Source organism: Lygodium microphyllum, chromosome 18 (genome assembly GCF_053477565.2).
Source record: "Lygodium microphyllum isolate KBCC chromosome 18, Lygodium_microphyllum_v1.1.10, whole genome shotgun sequence".
NCBI lineage: Eukaryota > Viridiplantae > Streptophyta > Polypodiopsida > Schizaeales > Lygodiaceae > Lygodium > Lygodium microphyllum.
The window spans coordinates 33,708,477-33,728,901 of record NC_141152.1 but is presented as its reverse complement, the minus strand read 5'-3'; the positions used below and the strand labels follow the sequence as shown (position 1 = coordinate 33,728,901).

At 38.4% G+C, this 20,425-nt stretch overlaps 2 pseudogenes; both read left to right on the top strand.

The window, feature by feature from the left end:
* Nucleotides 1-8,095: 8,095 nt before the first annotated feature.
* On the top strand, nucleotides 8,096-9,220 carry LOC148020740 (1,4-alpha-glucan-branching enzyme 2-2, chloroplastic/amyloplastic pseudogene; annotated as a pseudogene).
* A 19-nt stretch (nucleotides 9,221-9,239) lies between these two features.
* On the top strand, nucleotides 9,240-18,638 carry LOC148020739 (1,4-alpha-glucan-branching enzyme 2-2, chloroplastic/amyloplastic-like; annotated as a pseudogene).
* The last annotated feature ends 1,787 nt before the right edge of the window (nucleotides 18,639-20,425 follow it).

Below are 20,425 nucleotides of genomic sequence, written 5' to 3'. Positions count from 1 at the left end.
GCCCTCGAGGAAGTTACTATATGCATATCCTCTACATCATGTGCATTCAAGGCCTATTTATAAATATCCTTATCTGTGAATTTTCTTGAAGAAAACACAACCCTTTTCTATTCAATTTATAAATAACCCCTTTATATTATATCATTCTATATGTAAAAAATGTATAAAAATGGTATTTTAAAAATACCTTATTTTGAACCCACATGATGCATACATATATTCATGAGTAACTTACCCGAGAGATGGCCACATTGACACATCTTTTGAACTACAAAAAACCCTTACGAGTGCATCTAAACTCATGTTTAAGACTTGTCAAATTTTCTAGATCAGAAAGTACATTTATTTTATTTATTTAAATATGATTTCTTGTACCTTTATTGACATGATTACTTCCAATTTTCATGTATACGTTCACGCGATAATAAATGTGCAAGCTAGGGATAAAAAAACTAGGCACTTGCTATTCACAGAATTATAGCTAAAGCCACATTTCTGTAACTAATTGCTCCTATTTTTCTTTTAGCCTTCGTTGCATGCACATTACACATTTTTTATATAATCTCAGCCTGCATTGTATTAGAATATACACACAATGTCATTGCTTGAGATAACAACAGCTTAAAGGACAGAAAACGAGATGGACAAAATTGTACTCTTGTTTCCATTCCAGCTTAAATATGAGTTCACATAAAGGCCAAGTTTAGCTTGTATATAATACGATGAAAATTGAAAGCTACTTAAAATTATCCCTAATTTTAAGTATGAATTGTAAAAAATCTTAACAAGCATGTCTTATTGGTACGTGTGGAGCCTGCTCCTCGAGAAGTACTTATTGGGATATGGATTTGGATCTCCACGTGTGACAATGTACACATCATGCATGGAGTGAGTGCAATGTTTTGTTGATTGTCATATGCCTTCACGTTGCAATGCTTTACAACCACTTATACGAGGATATGCACCTCCATCCATAAAACAACAACAAAGGAAATAAAATTAAGCATACTAATATTAAAATAAATAGGTATTGATTAAAAACCATAATCTAAGGTCAAATGAAATGGTAGATTCTTAAATATTTAAGAAAGAGAAAACAAATACCAAATTTTGAAATGCCTTGTTCATTGTTATTCTCTTTCTTTTTTCTCTCTCATTGTTGTCCTTTATGTGCCTACATGCACAAATAAAATGGCATAATTAAAACTTTGAAAAATAAAAATTAGAGCCCAAAACTTCCTCCAAACTCTTTCAAAATATATCTATTTATATTTGAAGTTTACTGAACAAATATCCACATAGCTTATAGCAATTCTATTGTCATAGACTTGGTACATTAACAAATGTTTGTAACTTCACGTTTCACCTACAATTTACCCTTTCTTTTATAGCTTTCTGACACTCTCCCTGTCCTCATTGTATAGAGAGTTCTTACACAGAGGTGGTCTACATTATATAGAGGGTTGTTTAAGAATAGAAACCAACATCATTGGTTTATAAACATGGCCATAAAATCACGTCAATTATACTTTTCTTTGCTTTGATTTTGTTGTAGTGAATATATTTTTCCCAAATTGTTGATATATGCATTGATATAGTTTTTCACTCTCATGAAAAAATGATTCCAATATAATATCTGTGAATATCATCAATAAACCTTTGATATATTATGACACATAATCCAATGCCAATTATGATATCTATTCCATTGATGATACCAATGTATAGAGAACTTAGCCTTTTACAGACATTTATTTTGATGGTGGGGCTAACATTTGTAGCAAGTTTTTGCTTATATCACATCGGAGAAATCTTTGGTAATCCTGTCATCTGTTGTATGTGTGTAAAAGTTCTCTCGCCTTTGATTATATTGTCTTTGTCCTCTAATTAAAAGAGTGATTGAGTACCTTGACATCGGTTCTTTACAATATGTAGATTTGTACTTTTCTCTAGCCATCATCCACATTGTTTTGTACTTGGCTTTGCTTGTTATGAGTTTATAATAATCTATATTTGTATTTAGACATTGATTTTGGGTCGCTGACCCTATACACTTTATATCATTGCAAATTTGGATTCATTAGTAGTATATTAGTGTCTCCTTTAATACCTTAATTAATGTCATGAAATCTTAAATGAGTTACTATTAATATAGCCGAGTTCATATTTGAACAACAATGTACATCGACTCCTAAAACATATCAAGTGCAAGTGCAAACAAATTTCCAAACAACATGATTCATGAGCATAATAAAAAGCAACAACATTGAGAATGTATTTATTACATAGATAATGAGTATTCAATAGATCACTTTGTCCTAGTAATAGTAGAGTTAGAGAGAGTGGGCTAGAATAGTATTTAGTCAATAAATCAATTAGTCCTAGTAATACTAGAGTTAGAGAGAGTAGGCTAGAATAGGTTAGTTAGCATAGTGAGTAATTAGCTTTAAAAGCTAATTCTTAGGGACTAGAATAGTTAGAGAGAGTGGGCTAGAATAGGATAGTTAGCATTGTTAGTACTTATTTATAGATCCTAGCTTTTAGGAACTAAGGTTAGCAGTTAGTACATTACAAATAGTAGTGAGAGAAGGATCTAGTGCACCTAACCAATTTTACTAATAGGATTAATGAATAGTTAAAATAGTCAATAATAGGTTCTCGAGGGGGGATGGGAGGTTAGTCACCCGTGAATATATGTTTATCACATGTGTTCAAAGGAAAGGTTTTTACAGAATATGATATAAAGGGGTTATTCACATATTGAATAGAAAAGGTCTGTGTTTTATTGTTAGAAATATTCATAGATAAGGATAATTATATATAGTCCTTCATTGCATGTGTATAGATAGTTTATACATCTAAGAATATGTTAATAATTAGATCTCTTAGGTTAGGGTTAGTGGAAGGTTACTAAGTTGAATAAACCTAAATCACTAACTTAGATAAAAATGTTAGTTGCAAGTAGGGGGTAAAGCTAGCTCATTATTAAAAACAATCCAAAGCAATGTGGCAAGGTTATGTCATGTAATTATATAGAACTTGATAGCTCCATGGTTTACTTTGACAGTTTCTAATGGTTTAATCGTTCAAGATTTTTTCTTGGATGAAACAAAATTAGTTAAATCTCAATGTAATGTAGGGCCTTTGAGAGATAAAATTCAAAAAGAATAAAACCTTATTATTTCATTGTCTTATTTTATCCAAGGCAAGATACCATCACATATTGTACCTACACCTCAAAATTCTATTCAAGCCAAAGAGGCCTCTTGTCCTATGGAAAACAAGACTAGCGGGAGAGAATATAGTAGACATATAGAAAAGGAAGAGGAGTCCAATCACCAATGCAAGTATATCCATCAAAGAAAATATCACAAAAGAAATCTAAGAAAGAGGTGGAATCTAAGCCAAGTACCAACTCTATTTCTAAGGAGTTCAGGGATAAGTCAACTATGGGAGGAGAGGAACATATAATGATAGGTGGGGAGCTCACATTAGGTATCTTACCTCTAGAAAAAAATATGCTTAGGGGGTATATTAAAGAACATAGGCTTGTCAAATATAATTTCATCTTCCTTCTAGTCATGCAAATACATTGTGCCCCCATAGATGAGAGTACAAGGCTTAGACCATTAGGGGCATGAGAACCCATCAAATGACATGTTAGTAAGTTGAAGAGAATATAAAAGTAAATCCTTATGCTACAATTTTTCCTTTGTTGGTTATTGTGAATTCTTACTAGTGTCCCAAAAAAGAAAACATTGACATGTCCAAACCAAAGACATATAACCATTGTGTCATAAGTGGCTCATGCTTAGCTAAAGAAAGAAGGTAGCTTCTAAAAGTGTATCATCATACACATAATTATAAATATACTTAGTGTAAAATATATGTAAGATTGAGTTTTAGGGAAGCAAACCTCTTGGCCTAGGATCACAATAATGACAATAATGCCCTTCATTGAGAAGATATTTTTTTAAAATAGAGAACATGAGGAGTATATGCAAAAGTATAAAAAGATATGCATGGATCTCCAAAGACTATCCTTATTGGAAGTTGGTGTGGTGATTGATAAGAACTCAAAGGGAGAGGGTTTTCGCAACAATGACCCAATGTTCCAGCAGGCATTTATAGCAGGCCAAATTCGGGATTTACAAGATTAAATCTAAGGTTGTACATTTCCTATGTTTTTATGACATATCATAGTCATCTATATAATACTATTCACTTTAGAACTATCTACTATAAGCTCTTTTGCTTCTTCACAAGTAGCCTCTTCATCTATGTCATATTTAGAAACCAACTATATAGCCTAAGTTGACCCACCCACAAACAGTCTTTTTCTTTTATAATGTCTATAATTTCTTCATGTGACTCTCTTTATGTTAATCTAAGGATTTTATCTCATGTAAACTCAAAGTTACTATTTAGAATCCTCTCTTCCAGAACCTTTTTAAGATCTGTGTGGCTACCTCTATGTTAGAGAGCAACTTGTATCCTAGTTGCTTTCCCTTTTACTTTTCTTGTTTCTTTTCTTTCTACGATTTCTTCTTCTATACATCTTCCATGTTTTGCTTTGAACCTAGTCTAGTAGGACACGTGGACTACCTAGGCTTTGTCATGCCACCCCCTCTAGTAATCCTTTTTGAGGCCCTTAGGTTCCCATCATCTCTTTTTCTTTTATCCTCCACTCTTACATATGTGTTCGATTTCTTTACCAAATAAGCATAGAGAAAATATAAATCCATAGGGGAATCCCACCTAATCTTCTCTCTAATCCTCTGATATGCATCATATACCTCTATCTTTGGCAATTTACCTTACCTGCAGTCTGCATGCACTTTATCCTTACTTGCAGTCTGCATGGCATGGGTCCATAACTCTACTTCCTTACATATACTAGAGTCTAGAGATCTCTCTATTTGCAATCCATAGGTAGCAAATATCTATAGCTCCATATGCATTCTACATTGCAAGATCTTTAAATATCTTCTACACGTTTCCCTTTAGAAAGTTTGTAGAAAGGGACATACAAGCTTTATTTGCATGAATCTTTTCATCCTTCCAAAAAATCAAATTCTCTTTTAAAGAGTCTCTGTATGAGTCATAATCTCTATGATCGACTCTTCAAGCTTAGCAAGGTTGAACTCTAAATTCTACATGTTTTTGATAAGTTCATCCATATCGTCTTTTGAAGAATCTACAGAGGGCATGCCGGGTGGCTACCTGATCACTAGCTCTGACACATCTTCTCTCTATTTTCTTAGTGGTTTTCCTTAATTCATTTTCTTCTATGCTTGATTCCAACTTCTTTTGACCATAACTTGGTCATACCAACTCAAAATAGGGTCATCTAGGTACTCCAATTGAACTAAATAGACCTAATCGACAAACCTCGTAGGTTGAACTGTGCAAATCCTCCTAGATAGTTGAAAGTGTCACTTTTTTTGTGAACACACCACTTTCGGGTGTTTTTTGGCTCAGAAGACTTACACTACACAAAATAAGTCATTGTAAACATTCCAATCCACCCAAAGTTCTCATTAAGTCATAAAAAATTAGTCTAGATACTCGAACTATCTCAAAGATGAGTTAGTTCCTAGAAGACCCTATAAAGATTCTCCACCATGTGTCTTTGTATAAATGTTCTCTCCTATGGTTTTCCTTCACTTAACTTGTAACCACATGACATTGTAGTGATGGACCCCTTCATGCATGTGCAAACAATAAGAAAATGATATTGATAATAAAAATGGAAAGTTTATCTTATAAACTTCAATAGAAGCAATGTCCTCTTAGGTTTCATTACAACTCCTCTTGAAATATCAAATTTTGTGTATGTGTGTGCATGTGTGCGTGCACACACGTATGTGTGTATGTGTGTGTGTGTGTGTGTATGTCCTTCACTTAACTTGTAACCACATGATATTATAGTGATGGGCCCCTTCATGCATGTGCAAACAATAAAAAAAAGATATTGATAATAAAAATGGAAATTTTATCTTATAAACTTCAATAGAAGTTGTGCCCTCTTAGGTGTCATTACAACTCCTCTTGAAATATCAAGTTTTGTGTGTGTGTGCGTGTGTGTGTGTGCATGTGCATTGTTGTGATGTTATGAGGACACAGTGTGAAAAAGTATGGAATGCATCATCATCCGACTTCTCTATTGATCTAGAGAGTCAATGTGATCTAAGCCATTAGTACTAGTGTGAGTTGCATGGATTATCCAAAAATACTAGATTTTTGGATAATTTTAGTCTATTTTTATATTATTTATTGTAAAAATAAAAAAAAGTTAGAAAAAGCTTCTAGATTAAGATGGCATGCAAAAAACTAGTTGCTTTTTCAGCCAATTAGGAGATTTATCATAAAAAATACAGATGGATGAAATCGCACGCGTCGCGATCACTGTAAACAGGCTGAAAACTACAAATTGAATTGAAGAAAGAAGAAGAAGTGATCTAGGAGATCCGCGATCAGGTGTCCTGAGGTTATTATACCCTCCTTTCGGAGCCAATGGAGCCATTAGATTTGGGTTTCGAGCAGCAGAGAAAGAGTTGATTTTTCTAATCCACATTTTTTGTCTACGAAGGAGCTCTAGGAGAATTAATGCCTGGATATTGCTTTTGAGTAGTGCGAAGATTCCAGTTTCTTTCTATACATATTGTTTCAATTCATTGTGATTTGTTTTTGTAGTGTTTACCACTTGGATATTCTCTATCTTCTCTTCCATCTCCTATCTCTACTTCCTTCTACGTCTGATCCCCGATGGATTCGACCTTTTGACAAAAACCCCTCCAACAGTGTGTGCATGTACGTGTGCATGTGCATGTGCATGTGCATGTGCATGTGCGTGTGTGTGTTCGTGTGCATGTGTGTGTGTGTGTGCGTGTGCGTCTGCGTGTGTGCGCGTGCATGTGTGTGTAGGTGTGTGTGTGTGTGTGATGTTTTTGTTTAAGTTCTACTCTTGGTTCAACAAGAGGAAAGTCAAAAGTTTAAAATGAAAACATGTGTAAATGTGTGTTTATAATCATGAATGTCACTCTTTTCTCTGTTTAAGTTGGCATTTCTGTTATCATTTGTCATTCTATGGGTCGCATGTATACGTAACTTTCATGCAAAAGTAAACATGTCAACTAGGTATGTTAGACATCTGCATCTCTGCTCTTATTTTTTTATACTGTGATATCATAGTTTCTATCTCATTGGATAAATGAGGGCTCCAAATTTCTTAACTTCATAGCCTAACTACTACTAGGAGTCCCACAAATGAGGAGCGTCTTTGGCATTATCACTTAGGACACCTTCATTATGACTCTTTGTATGAGGACTCCAAATATCATAACTTCAAAGCCTAACTACTCCTAGGAGTCTCACAAATGAGAAGCATCTTTGCTATGATTACTCGACACCTTGGGTATCTCTTTACGATTTCTCTCATTGTAATGTGGTTGAAGACCTTCCATACCTACAAATCATTGCTTGTGATCAAGTGGGTGAGCGTATCCTAAGGTGGTAGTCAGTGGCACTAGATTCTTTGGGTATTTATGAAAGGTTTATTGGGTTTTATGCTTGTTTCAATTTGTGAAATGGATATGGGTGGCTGAGTTCCAATGCTCAAGCCATTGGTAGTATCCATAATAATGTTGTGTTAACTTAGTTGCTAGGAGTGTTGAGAGACAGAGAGAAGGGTTGGAGCAACAGAGAGGAGCAATGTGCTCTCATCTCATTTTCTTTATTATTCCATAACACATAACTAAAGTGAATACAACACACTAAAGATCTTATAAGACCATTCACACACAGTCTAAAGTCATCGATGTCGTACTGTTGTGCATCCAAGGTGTCGAATCCACCAAAAAGTTGTGTATGTGGGATTTGATACTTTGAACATACTTAGTCGTTATGTTTGCTCTTTTATTCTACGTGGGTAATATAGTGAAGAGGGGTTTGGTGCAAGAGGAACTTATCCGTTATGCTCTGGTTGACATGTATGCTAAATGTGACATGCTTGTAGAAGAACAGGGAGTTTTTGATACATTGGTAACTCGAGATGCAGTCTCATGGGCTACACTTATTTCAGGATATGCCGATTATGGACTTTGTGAGGAAGTACTAAGCTGTTTCAAAGAGATGCAGATCGAAGTACAATAGTGGATATGTATGCCAAATGTGGGAGCTTGCTTGATGTTCAGCACACGTTTGACTACCTGCCACAACGCAATGAGTATTCTTGGAGTTCCCTTATCCTTGGCTATGTTGGCATGGGGGACATGACAGTATTTTGGGCTAGCAACTGATATGGATGCAGTCAATTATTTGATGCTTGCCAATGACATGATTCATGCCCTTTATCCTAATGCTATAACAGTTGGAGAAGATGTGAGTGGAATGCCAGTCTTTTCCATCCCAGTTGCAGATGATGGCATAGGTTTCGATTACAGGCTCCATATGGCTGTTCCAGATAAATGGATTGAACTTCTATCAAAGAAAAAGGATGAAGACTGGCAAATGGGTGACATTGTGTATACACTTACAAACAGGCGGTGGAAAGAGAAATGTGTTGCCTATGCGGGAAGCACACGATCAAGCTCTTGTTGGAGATAAGACAATTGCATTCTGGCTAATGGACAAGGACATGTATGATTTTATGGCCATTGATGGCCCGACTACACCAACCATTGATCGTGGTATTGCTCTGCATAAGATGATACGATTGATTACAATGAGCTTGGGTGGAGAAGGTTATCTAAACTTTATGGGAAATGAATTTGGTCACCTTGAATGGATTGACTTTCCCAGGGGAGATCAACATCTTCCCAATGGCAAATTTGTACTGGGGAACAACAATAGTTTTGACAAATGTAGACAAAGATTTGACTTGGGTGATGCAAATTACTTGAGGTATCATTCGTTGCAGGAGTTTGATTGTGCAATGTAGCAGTTGGAAGAAACATATGGGTTTATGGTCTCTGAGCATCAGTACGTGTCATGCAAAGATGAAGGAGATAAAGTTATAGTCTTTGAGAGAGGAAATTTGGTGTTTGTTTTCAATTTTCACTAGCAAAAGAGTTTTCTAGATTATAGAGTGGGTTGCGTAAAACCTGGCAAGTACAAGGTTGTTCTGAACTCAAATGAAAAGAGGTTTGGGGGAAAAACAGACCGCTTTTTGGATGGCTATTGTGGGATCGAACCAAAGGAAAAAGCAGGAGAAAAATAGAAAAAGAGAAGAAAAAGCCATGTCTGATTGGCAATGCAATACGGAGAACGGTACTTTTGGACTACGATGAGAGAAAGGTGCAGAAGGAGGAGGCAATTGGTCTACTGGTGGATGAGGTGTAACAAGCCTAGATGGAACACATAAACTGAAAATTGAGTTTGGAAAACTGGAAGAGGATCGACTTGCTGGAGCTCTAACTACGCTAATTCAGCAATCGATTCAATATTGTGTTGTAGAGGGACATGCAAAAGAGGCCTACTATAAGCTTCAACTTTTGATTTGACAAAGAAGTCGATGTTTTGACGGAGCATCCTGATCTCAGATCCGTGATAGAGAACCTACAGATGGATTTCTAAAGGACTCTAATACCTGCAGAGAACGCTGGAAGAGGTAGTAAAGAAATGGTCCTTGCAGCATTCTCATTGAAGGGCAGGTTGCAAAATCCTTCGTGGTGGTATTCTCATCAAATAGGAGCATTAAGAATCCTTGCACAATGCAATCACGCCATGGCTGTAAATGATTATCAGGCTCAGAGTGGCAATACAAGAGAAGGAAAAGCGCTTGGAGGAAGAGCAAAATATTCATAATTCAGATATTAACACAAAACTGAAAACAAATAGATACCCAGAGCGCCCTGGATTACAAGAATTCTTGAGGAGGGCAAGTGAGTTTGCAGAGCTTGTACTCTTCACTATTGGCTTGGAAGGCTATACTAACCCTCTTGTTGATAGAATTGATCCTGAGAATAAGATTGTTGCAAGGCTATATCAATCAGCTACAGTTGTTTCAAGGTACAGAGAACATGAGAAAGACCTGAGCAATTTAGGAAGAGATCTACGATGAACTGTGATAATTGAAAACAATCGTTTTAGCTTTGTATTGCATCCTTCTAATGGGATCCCATGCATTCCCTTCATAGGGGAAAGTTTGAACTGCAATGTGTTGTAGTTGAGAAAGATAATGAAGGGAAATCTCAAGTGAATCATGTCAATGTTTATGAGGCCTTAGATAGAAAGCTTGAGGTTATGCAGAAGAAAAAGAATTTTAAGGCAAATATGGCAAAAGCTGAAATACACATTAACATGGAACAGGAAGGCTGTCTCTAGTGTGACTAATAGATGTCTACAAATAGTAGCATAGTAGAAAGAGAATCAATTGCGGCTCTAAATAGTGGTACAATAGCAATGGTCCCAAATCAGATTATCTTCTGAATAGGTCTTGCTATGGGGTGATGATCTATTTGTTCTCTAAATTGCAGCTGGAAGAAAATATGTATTCAATGGTTGAAAAACAGTCAACAAACAACCTGCAGAGTGTTTCTTTTTGAAATAGCAAAAAGGGACGTGAAGAACTTTAGTTTTTGAATAGCCAATTTATAAATCAGATTTGTTTCCTTTATGAAGCTGAAGCTGTTGATGTTGAACAGGGTTGTAATTAAATGTGATCTCACTTGATTGATCTTCTATCTTGAAATTAGTCAAGGTCCTTTGTGGTTGCGACTTTGCTTTCGAAAACCCTTCGACATCTTTGGTGAACCCGACGTGAAAGCGTCGCATAAATTTCAGGATGGGAGATACATCAGCATCAATTTCAGCCTCTTCTACGATTCCTGCTTTGTCCTCTACTTCGGCTCCATCATTGACTGCTGCTTCAAGTACTTCAACAGATGATTTAAAGTAGATTTTACAGAATATGTCTATGTATATGCAGCTTCAAAATCAGCAGACACAATTGTATATGCAGCAGCAGCAGCAATTGCATCAACAACAGTTGTCTCAGCAAAGGCAACTATATTCAGAGCAGGAGAATGCAATCAGCACGACTAAGGCGATTGAAGCAGTTGAGAATGAGAAGAAGCTATTTGATGGCCGTAATGTTTCAGCTTACTTGAAGACGTATGAGATCAAGATGGGATTTTTTGGAGTACCAGCTAGACTTATGAGTAAGTATTTCCTTCGTCTTGCCACACCCGCCTTGAGGGCATAAGTGACTGATCTTTTTATTCAAAATTCACATTGGCAAGATTTTAAGAAGGCCTTGAAAGAAGAGTATTTCCTTGAGGACTTTGGGATGGCTACACGGCGGTCATTCCGAGAGTGGGTCTACATGCCAAACAAAGGTCTAGTTGCTTCAGAGTTGATACGAGAATTTGAAGAGAGGTATAGTCAGCTTGATGCCATTAAACAAAGAGCATTGGATGTTGAGAAAGTTGAGCTTTTCTTGCAAGCTGCAGATCTTGCTCTTCAAGAAGAATTAGGAGAGCTTCTTGAGGATCGCACGAAGCCTACGGGTCTTAAAACGGATTGGGAAGATGCCAAGGATGCAGTCTCGACTTTGACCAAGAGGAGGATATGGAAGACCTGCCTACAGAATGGATCTATGACACCGACACCGTCTTTTGCTCCTATGCCTGCTTCTATCTCAGTTATTTCTTCTCTTCCTCAGGCAGTTTCTTGGCCTATGCCAGTGCCTATTGTTTCTACTCCTCCTGTTCCTCCTATTCCAAGACCGATGCCAGCTCCTTCTGCTCCAAAACCATTCGCTCCGTCGGTGCCTTCCTCTCTTGATGACATAATCAAAGGCATAACGGATTTGACACTGGAGTCAGCTAAAGCAGAATTGGTGGAAAATTTGAAAGAGCAGTTTGCTTCGACTGCGCCTACTATTTCTTCTAGTGCTCCTACTGCACCTAGGAGTGCTCCTAGTGCACCTAGGAGAGATTGAAGATGTATTTGGTGTGATAGTACAGACCATCAGCATTGCAGGGATTGTGAATCTTTTCAGGATGCAAGGAGGAAGAATTTGGTATTTTGGGGACAAGATGGTAAGATCTGGTTGACTGAAACAGGAGCTCCGCTTGCTACCAATTTTGGGAAAGGCGGAATGAAGAAATTAGTGGATGACATGGCTGCGTGTACTTCTTATGTGGCAGCTAGAGGAGATGCTTCTGCATATGGAGTCTAGATTGAGAAAGGATGAGAGAATCAGTCAGCATTATGGACTTATTCTATGGAGATGGCAAACAAGGGAAAAATTCAGCAAACTGTTTTGACTAGTGCAGGCTCTAGCATCAGATCTGAGACAGGTTGGGATTCGCTTGTTGACAAGTACAATATTTATACCTACTTGGTTAAGTCTCAGGGAGCAGATGTACTTGTTGAGGAGAAGCGTAAGAGGGATGAAGAAAATCCAAATGCAGCTAAAAAGACTAGAGGGGGTGAGTTTGTTACTCCACCTACTGCAGGACCGTCTTTGAGACCAGGACCAGAACGACAGATGGAAGATGCTCAGAAGAAAGAAAAGAGGCAAGAGCCTAGAGAGAGAAAGCAGCCAGGGTTTAGATTGATGTCCGATATTGAGACATCTACGGACATGAAGAAAATCTTTAATGACAAGATACTTGGCAGTGAGGTGACTTTTACTATTTCTGAGGTTTTGGGCATCTCGAAAAGAGAGTTTCAAGATCAGTTCCAAGAAGTCTTGAAGAGGAAAAGACATGCATTGTCTACTACTGATACACAGGGAGTTTTGATTGGGGAGTTGGATGAGGATGAGGATGAGGTTATGGTTGAGAATGCTTTTGTTTTTCCACAGATAGAGAAGAGGGTTCAGCCTATGCATTATGTTGAAACTGATGAGCCTGTCTTGATACTGCGTAGTCGCTTTTCGCAGAGTCATTGGGCTAGGGAAACTACAGAAACGATGGTAAAAATTGGAGAGAAACATGTGCCTTATGTTGCTTTGGTGGATCATGGTTCAGAGATTAATCTCATAGTTCGTGGAGTTTATGAAAGTAATAGATGGCCTATGGATGTAGAGCATGGGTGGCATATAAGAGCTGCCAACAACACTACAGGTGATTTGTATGCTGCCTATCCCAGTGTCAGGGTTTCTATTGGAGATGTAGAGGAGGATTTCCATTTCTTTGTGCAAGATTCATGCTCTTATCCCATAATTCTTGGACAGCCATTCATTACAGAGATGCGCATGGAAACAAAAGTAATGGATGATGGATCTACTTATGCACGAATTCGTAGTAAAGATGGTATGAGAGCAATTCAATTTATGACTGTGTGTGTGAACCATGTTAGAAACAGGGATAGTCTTAGAGATGCACCTTTGCTCACTGTGAGGGATTCGGGTTTTCATTAGGTACCGCTGTTTCACGAGACGACGGTGGTACAGAGCAGAGGAGATTGGAGTACTCGCCTCCTGGTAGCAATGTTTTCTCCTCCAGTTTTGTTGGAGTTTCAGCAAACAGTTCGATGAGTTATCAGAAGACTTCTAAGTTGCCTAGAGCTGCCATGCAGTACATATGCAGGAAGGAGAAAATTTTGAAAAATGCAGGTATTTTAGAGGATGATGAGCATATAGATGGGATGTGTGATAGTATGATTTGTGCAGATACGATGACAGAGATGGAAAATATGCTGAAAAATGATATGTAGAGTTGTCACAGTAATGTATTAGTGCAATCCCTGGACATGTTTCATGAAATTGCAGATTTTGTGTCACAAATAGAGTCAGAGGCTGAGATGACTCAGCAAAAAGTATTAAGTGCTGAAGAAATTCAGCAAATAGAGTTTCTGGCTGATTATGATCAGCTTACAGAGACACAGAGGGCTGAAAATTTTCAGCCAACAGAGTTTACTACTGAAATATTTCAGCATCCAGAGTTTAGGGTTGTTCCTATGCAGTCATAGAGCAGAGGGCTGAGGCTATTCATCCCCACTCGAGTGTAGAATTGTTGATTTACAGCAAGATTTGAGTAATGCAGAGGATCATAATGAAGCCAAGGTTGACATGAAGTACAAAACTGTGGATAAGAAGGTGAAGCCGATAGCTGTACCGCTTCCACCAGACAGTGATCAGCAAATAGAGAGGGCTGCCAAATAGCCAATTTTGAGGAATCTAGAGCATATATTCCATAAATTTTCAGCAGAGACTCTTGCTGAATTAAAAATTGGAAATGGTGATTTCTTGCTACCCATAGAGAAGCAATGCTTTCAGGAGATGCTTGAGCGACATGGAAGGGGGTTTACTTTTTTTCCGCATGAGATTGGATGTGTGAATCCAAATATTGTTGCTCCTATGGTGATCTTTACTATTCCTTATATTCCATGGAACCTTCGACCTATTCCAGTGCCTAAGGCACACCTGCCAAAGTTAATTGACTTGTTGAATGAGAAAATCAAGATGGGAATCCTAGAGCCTTCATCTGCACCATACTCAAATAGGTGGTTTAGGGTTCCAAAGAGGAATGGTACTCTCCGATTTATACAGGACATGCAGCCAGTAAACAGAGTTACTAACAGGAATGTTGGTATAGGTCCAGTTGTGGATGAGTTTGCAGAAGCATTTGCTAGACGTGCCATCTATTCTTTAGGTGATTTGTATGCGGGATATGATCTGTTTCAGCTGGCTTTTGAAAGCAGGGACATAACCACTATGAGAACTCCTATTGGGCTTGTCAGGATGTGTACCTTGCCTCAAGGTGCTACTAATTCTGTTGCGCATATGATGAATGCCATGCATAAGGTCCTTCGTGATTACATACCTCAACTTACCATGACTTTCTTGGATGATGTGCCCATTAAGGGGTGTGCAGAAGAAGAGAAGAATGAGAGTCTAAATGAACAAGGATGCAGATACTTTGTGGCTGATCATATTTCAGCTTGTGAGAAGATTTTGGCCAGGTTAGAAGAAGTGAACTTGACACTATCAAGGCAAAAATCTATTTTTGGAGTAAATGAGGTTGTCATTGTTGGACATATGTATGGGTATTATGGCAGGAAACCCTCACCTGAGAAGGTGGATGCTATAGGCCAGATTACGGAGTATTGTTCTACCACTTCGGAGGTAAGGAGATCCATTGGAGCTTGTGTGTTTTATATAATTTGGATACCCCATTTTGCACACATAGCAGATTGTTTATATCAGCTGCTTCGAAAGGGGCAGAAATTTTATTGGGATGAGAGCCACACTAAAGCCATGCGGAAATTGAAGAAGTTATTGCAGATTGCTCCTACTCTCAGGAAAGCGGATTATAATTTCGGAAGGCCTATTGTATTGACAATTGACACTAGTCCAATTGGCATAGGTTGGGCTGTGGGTCAAGATGATGCAGATGGAAACATGTATGCTATTCGGTTTGGGGCGAAAGTCCTAAACAAGAGACAGAGAAGATATCCGCAAATCAAGAGGGAATTACTGGGAATTGTTACTGCTCTCAAATGTGACAAGGAGTACTTTATTAGAGCCTCAGTTGTGGTAGAGACAGATTACTTGCCATTGATAGGTATAATTACGAGTTGCTCTACTCCGGATAGAGCTATGCTGAGATGGATTGCATACATCAAGTCATTAAATCCAGAATTTAAACATATAGCAGGAAAGGATAATCTAGTGGCAGATATGCTATCTAGAGCTAGATATGATGATGAGGAGACACTACTTGCAGAAGAGGATGATGCAAAAATTTCAGCCGCTATGGTTGATCATGTTTGCCATGTCTGTGATATTGTGGCTTTCATAGAAGAACTCTATGTTGGAGATTGGTTGCAGATTGGCAAGTACCTTAGTACACTAAGCAAAAGAAATAAATGGACAGATGAAGAGTTCAAGAAGATCAAAAGAAAAGCCTATGGTTATTTTCTCAAGGACGGATTTCTTTGGAAGCATCCGAAGAAAAGAGGTGGATTACCCTTGCGGGTTGTCTGCGATAAAGAGACACAGTTACAGGTGATGAGGGAGTTTCATGAGAGTCCTTGGGCTGGTCATAGAGGAGTGTAGGCTACTTATGAGAAAATCAAGGAGAAATATTGGTGGAAAGGCATATATAGAGATGTTTCTCACTTTGTAGAGACTTGCAGAGACTGCCAGATGTATTCGGTAGTACGTCATCGAGATGAGCTTCATCCGACCTATCCGCTATGCATTCATTATAAGTGGGTAGTTGACTTGGTTACTATGTCTATGGGTCTATGGCAAATGAGATATATTGTTTTGGCTAGAGAGGATCTTACCAATCATGTTGAGGGCAGACCTTTGAGAACGAAGACCACTAATGCAGTGTGTAAGTTCTTATTGGAAGAAATTTTCTGCAGGTATGGCTGTGTGGGTAAGATCACTGCAAATCATGGTGAATTGGATGCAGATGAAGCTAGGGAGTTTTTCTCTCAACTAGGAATCAAGTTGGCTCTAACCACAGCATACAATCCAGAGGAAAATGGGAAGAGTGAAAGAGGGCATCCGTCGATAGTGAAAGCATTAGCCAAAGCATGCAGAGGACGGATTGGAGAATGGCCGAGACTTCTACCATTTGCTTTGTGGGCTGATCGTATGACTCACAGTGTTACCACAGGATAAATGCACGCAGAGTTGATGTATGGTCAGAAACTGGTTATGTCGACTGAGACTTGTGCTTCGACTTGGTCAGTTTTACCTTGGTAGGAGGATTTGACGAGAGAGGAGCTCTTAGTTCTTCGAATCCGGCAGTTGGAGAGAAAACCAGAGGATATTCAACTAGCTATTGACAAGTTGAAGGTTGCTAGTCTAAGAAATAAGGACAAGTTTTACAGCAGGCATCGCTTATGGCCTAGAGCAATAGAAGAGGGAGACTGGGTATTAGTCTTTGATAGCAACCTTGAAAATCAGCATACTGCACTTTGGAAGATGGTGAAAAGATGGTTTGGACCGTACATAGTCAGACATGTCTTTGATAATGCAACATATGAGCTGACAGAATTGGATGGGACAGTGCTTAGAGTGCCTATTGCGAGGAAAAAGAATCAAGATTTTCAAGAAAAGAGATGATGAGGATTATGCATTGGAAGAATTTGCAAGAGAAGAGCAACGAGAAGAAACTCCAATAGAAGAGACAGATGATATGACAGATAATCTTGCTGAAATACCGGAAATATACAATGAAGAGATTGATCTATACGTGGATCTTGATGATAATGATCATGGGTAGTTGGCCCATCCGGAGGATGCGCAGGATTAGAGGGGGTGGATGTCGTACTGCTGTGCATCCAAGGTGTGGAATCCACCAAAAAGTTGTGTGTGTGGGATTTGATACTTTGTACATACTTAGTTGTTATGTTTGCTCTTTTATTCTACGTGGGTAATATAGTGAAGAGGGGTTTGGTGCAAGAGGACCTTATCCGTAATGCTCTGGTTGACATGTATGCTAAATGTGACATGCTTGTAGAAGAACAGGGAGTTTTTGATAGATTGGTAACTCGAGATGCAGTCTCATGGGCTACACTTATTTCAGGATATGCCGATTATGGGCTTTGTGAGGAAGTACTAAACTGTTTCAAAGAGATGCAGATTGAAGTACACTGGTGGATATGTATGCCAAATGTGGGAGCTTGCTTGATGTTCAGCACACGTTTGACTACTTGCCACAACGCAATGAGTATTCTTGGAGTTCCCTTATCCTTGGCTATGTTGACATGGGGGATATGATAGTATTTTTAATTGCTAGCAACTGATATGGATGCAGTCAATTATTTGATGCTTGCCAATGACATGATTCATGCCCTTTATCCTAATGCTATAACAGTTGGAGAATATGTGAGTGGAATGCCAGTCTTTTCCATCCCATTTGCAGATGGTGGCATAGGTTTCGATTATAGGCTCCATATGGCTGTTCCAGATAAATGGATTGAACTTCTATCAAAGAAAAAGGATGAAGACTGGCAAATGGGTGACGTTGTGTATACACTTACAAACAAGCGATGGAAAGAGAAATGTGTTGCCTATGCGGGAAGCACACGATCAAGCTCTTGTTGGAGATAAGACAATTGCATTCTGGCTTATGGACAAGGACATGTATGATTTTATGGCCATTGATGGCCCAACCACACCAGCCATTGATCGTGGTATTGCTCTGCATAAGATGATACGATTGATTACAATGAGCTTGGGTGGAGAAGGCTATCTAAACTTTATGGGAAATGAATTTGGCCACCCTGAATGGATTGAATTTCCCAGGGGAGATCAACATCTTCCCAATGGCAAATTTGTACTGGGAAACAACAATAGTTTTGACAAATGTAGACAAAGATTTGACTTGGGTGATGCAGATTACTTGAGGTATCATTCGTTGCAGGAGTTTGATTGTGCAATGCAGCAGTTGGAAGAAACATATGGGTTTATGGTCTCTAAGCATTAGTACGTGTCACGCAAAGATGAAGGAGATAAAGTTATAGTCTTTGAGAGAGGAAATTTGGTGTTCATTTTCAATTTTCACTCGCAAAAGAGTTTTCCAAATTATAGAGTGGGTTGCGTAAAACTTGGCAAGTACAAGGTTGTTCTAAACTCAGATGAAAAGAGGTTTGGGGGAAAAACAGGCCGCTTTTCGGATGGCTATTATGGGATCGAACCAAAGGAAAAAGCAGGAGAAAAATAGAAAAAGAGAAGAAAAAGCCATGTCTGATTGGTAGCACAATACGGAGAACGGTACTTTTGGACTACGATGAGAGAAAGGTGCAAAAGGAGGAGGCAATTGGTCTACTGGTGTATGAGGTGTAACAGGCCAAGATGGAACACATAAATTGAAAATTGAGTTTGGAAAACTAGAAGAGGATCGACTTTTTGGAGCTCTAACTACGCTAATTGAGCAGTCGATTCAGTACTGTGTTGTAGAGGGACATGCAAAAGAGGCCTACTATAAGCTTCAGCTTTTGATTTGACAAAGAAGTCGATGTTTTGATGGAGCATACTGATCTCAGATCCGTGACAGAGAACCTACATATGGATTTCTAAAGGACTCTAATAGCTGCAAAGAACGCTGGAAGAGGTAGTAAAGCAATGGTCCTGGCAGCATTCTCATTGAAGGGCAGGTTGCAAAATCCTTCGTGGTGGTATTCTCATCGAACAGGAGCATTAAGAATCCTTGCATAATGCAATCAGGCCATGGCTGTAAATGATTATCAAGCTCAGAGTGGCAATACAAGAGAAGGAAAAGCGCTTGGAGGAAGAGCATAATATTCATAATTCAGATGTTAACACAAAACTAAAAACAAATAGATACCTAGAGCTCCCCGGATTACAAGAATTCTTGAGGAGGGCAAGTGAGTTTGCAGAGCTTGTACTCTTCACTATTGGCTTGGAAGGCTATACTAACCCTCTTGTTGATAGAATTGATCCTGAGAATAAGATTGTTGCAAGGCTGTATCAATCAGCTACAGTTGTTTCAAGGTACAGAGAGCATGAGAAATACTTGAGCAGTTTAGGAAGAGATCTACGACAAACGGTGATAATTGAAAACAATCCTTTTAGCTTTGTATTGCAGCCTTTTAATGGGATCCCATGTATTCCCTTCACAGGGGAAGGTTTGAACTGCAATGTGTTGTAGTTGAGAAAGATAATGAAGGGAAATCTCAAGTGAATCATGTCAATGTTTATGAGGCCTTAGATAGAAAGCTTAAGGTTATGCATAAGAAAAAGAATTTTAAGGCAAATATGGCAAAAGCTGAAATATACATTAACAGGGCACAGGAAGGCTGTCTCTAGTGTGACTAATAGGTGTCTACAAATAGCAGCATAGCAAAAAGAGAATCAATTGAGGCTTTAAAGAGTGGTACGATAGCAACGGTCCCAAATCAGATTATCTTCTGAATAGGACTTGCTATGGGGTGATTATCTATTTTTTCTCTAAATTGCAGCTGGAAGAAAGTATGTATTCAATGGCTGAAAAACAGTCAACAAACAACCTGCAAAGTGTTTCTTTCTGAAATAGCAAAAAGGGACGTGAAGAACTTCAGTTTTTGAATAGCCAGTTTATAAATCAGATTTGTTTCCTTTATGAAGCTAAAGCTGTTGATGTTGAACAGGGTTGTAAATAAATGTGATCTCGCTTGATTGATCTTCTATCCTGAAATTAGTCAAGGTCCTCTGTGGTTGCGACTTTGCTTTCGAAACCCCTTCGACAGCGACTTATTTAATGTCCTACACTTGCTAATACAGCTAACATATGACAGGTGACAGAGTGTCGCTTACACACATACTAAAGATAAAGGAGCTTGAAGTCCTAACACTTCCCCTTAAGCTCAAGATAGCCTCTGCACACCAAGTAGCCATCGTAAAACACTGAAATTATCTTTATGTGATGCCAAGAGGCATATTCCACAGTGGATTCCGTGAGGTTTTGCAGTGGATTCCGTAAAATTATATTTCTTGCCATGGCTCATACAC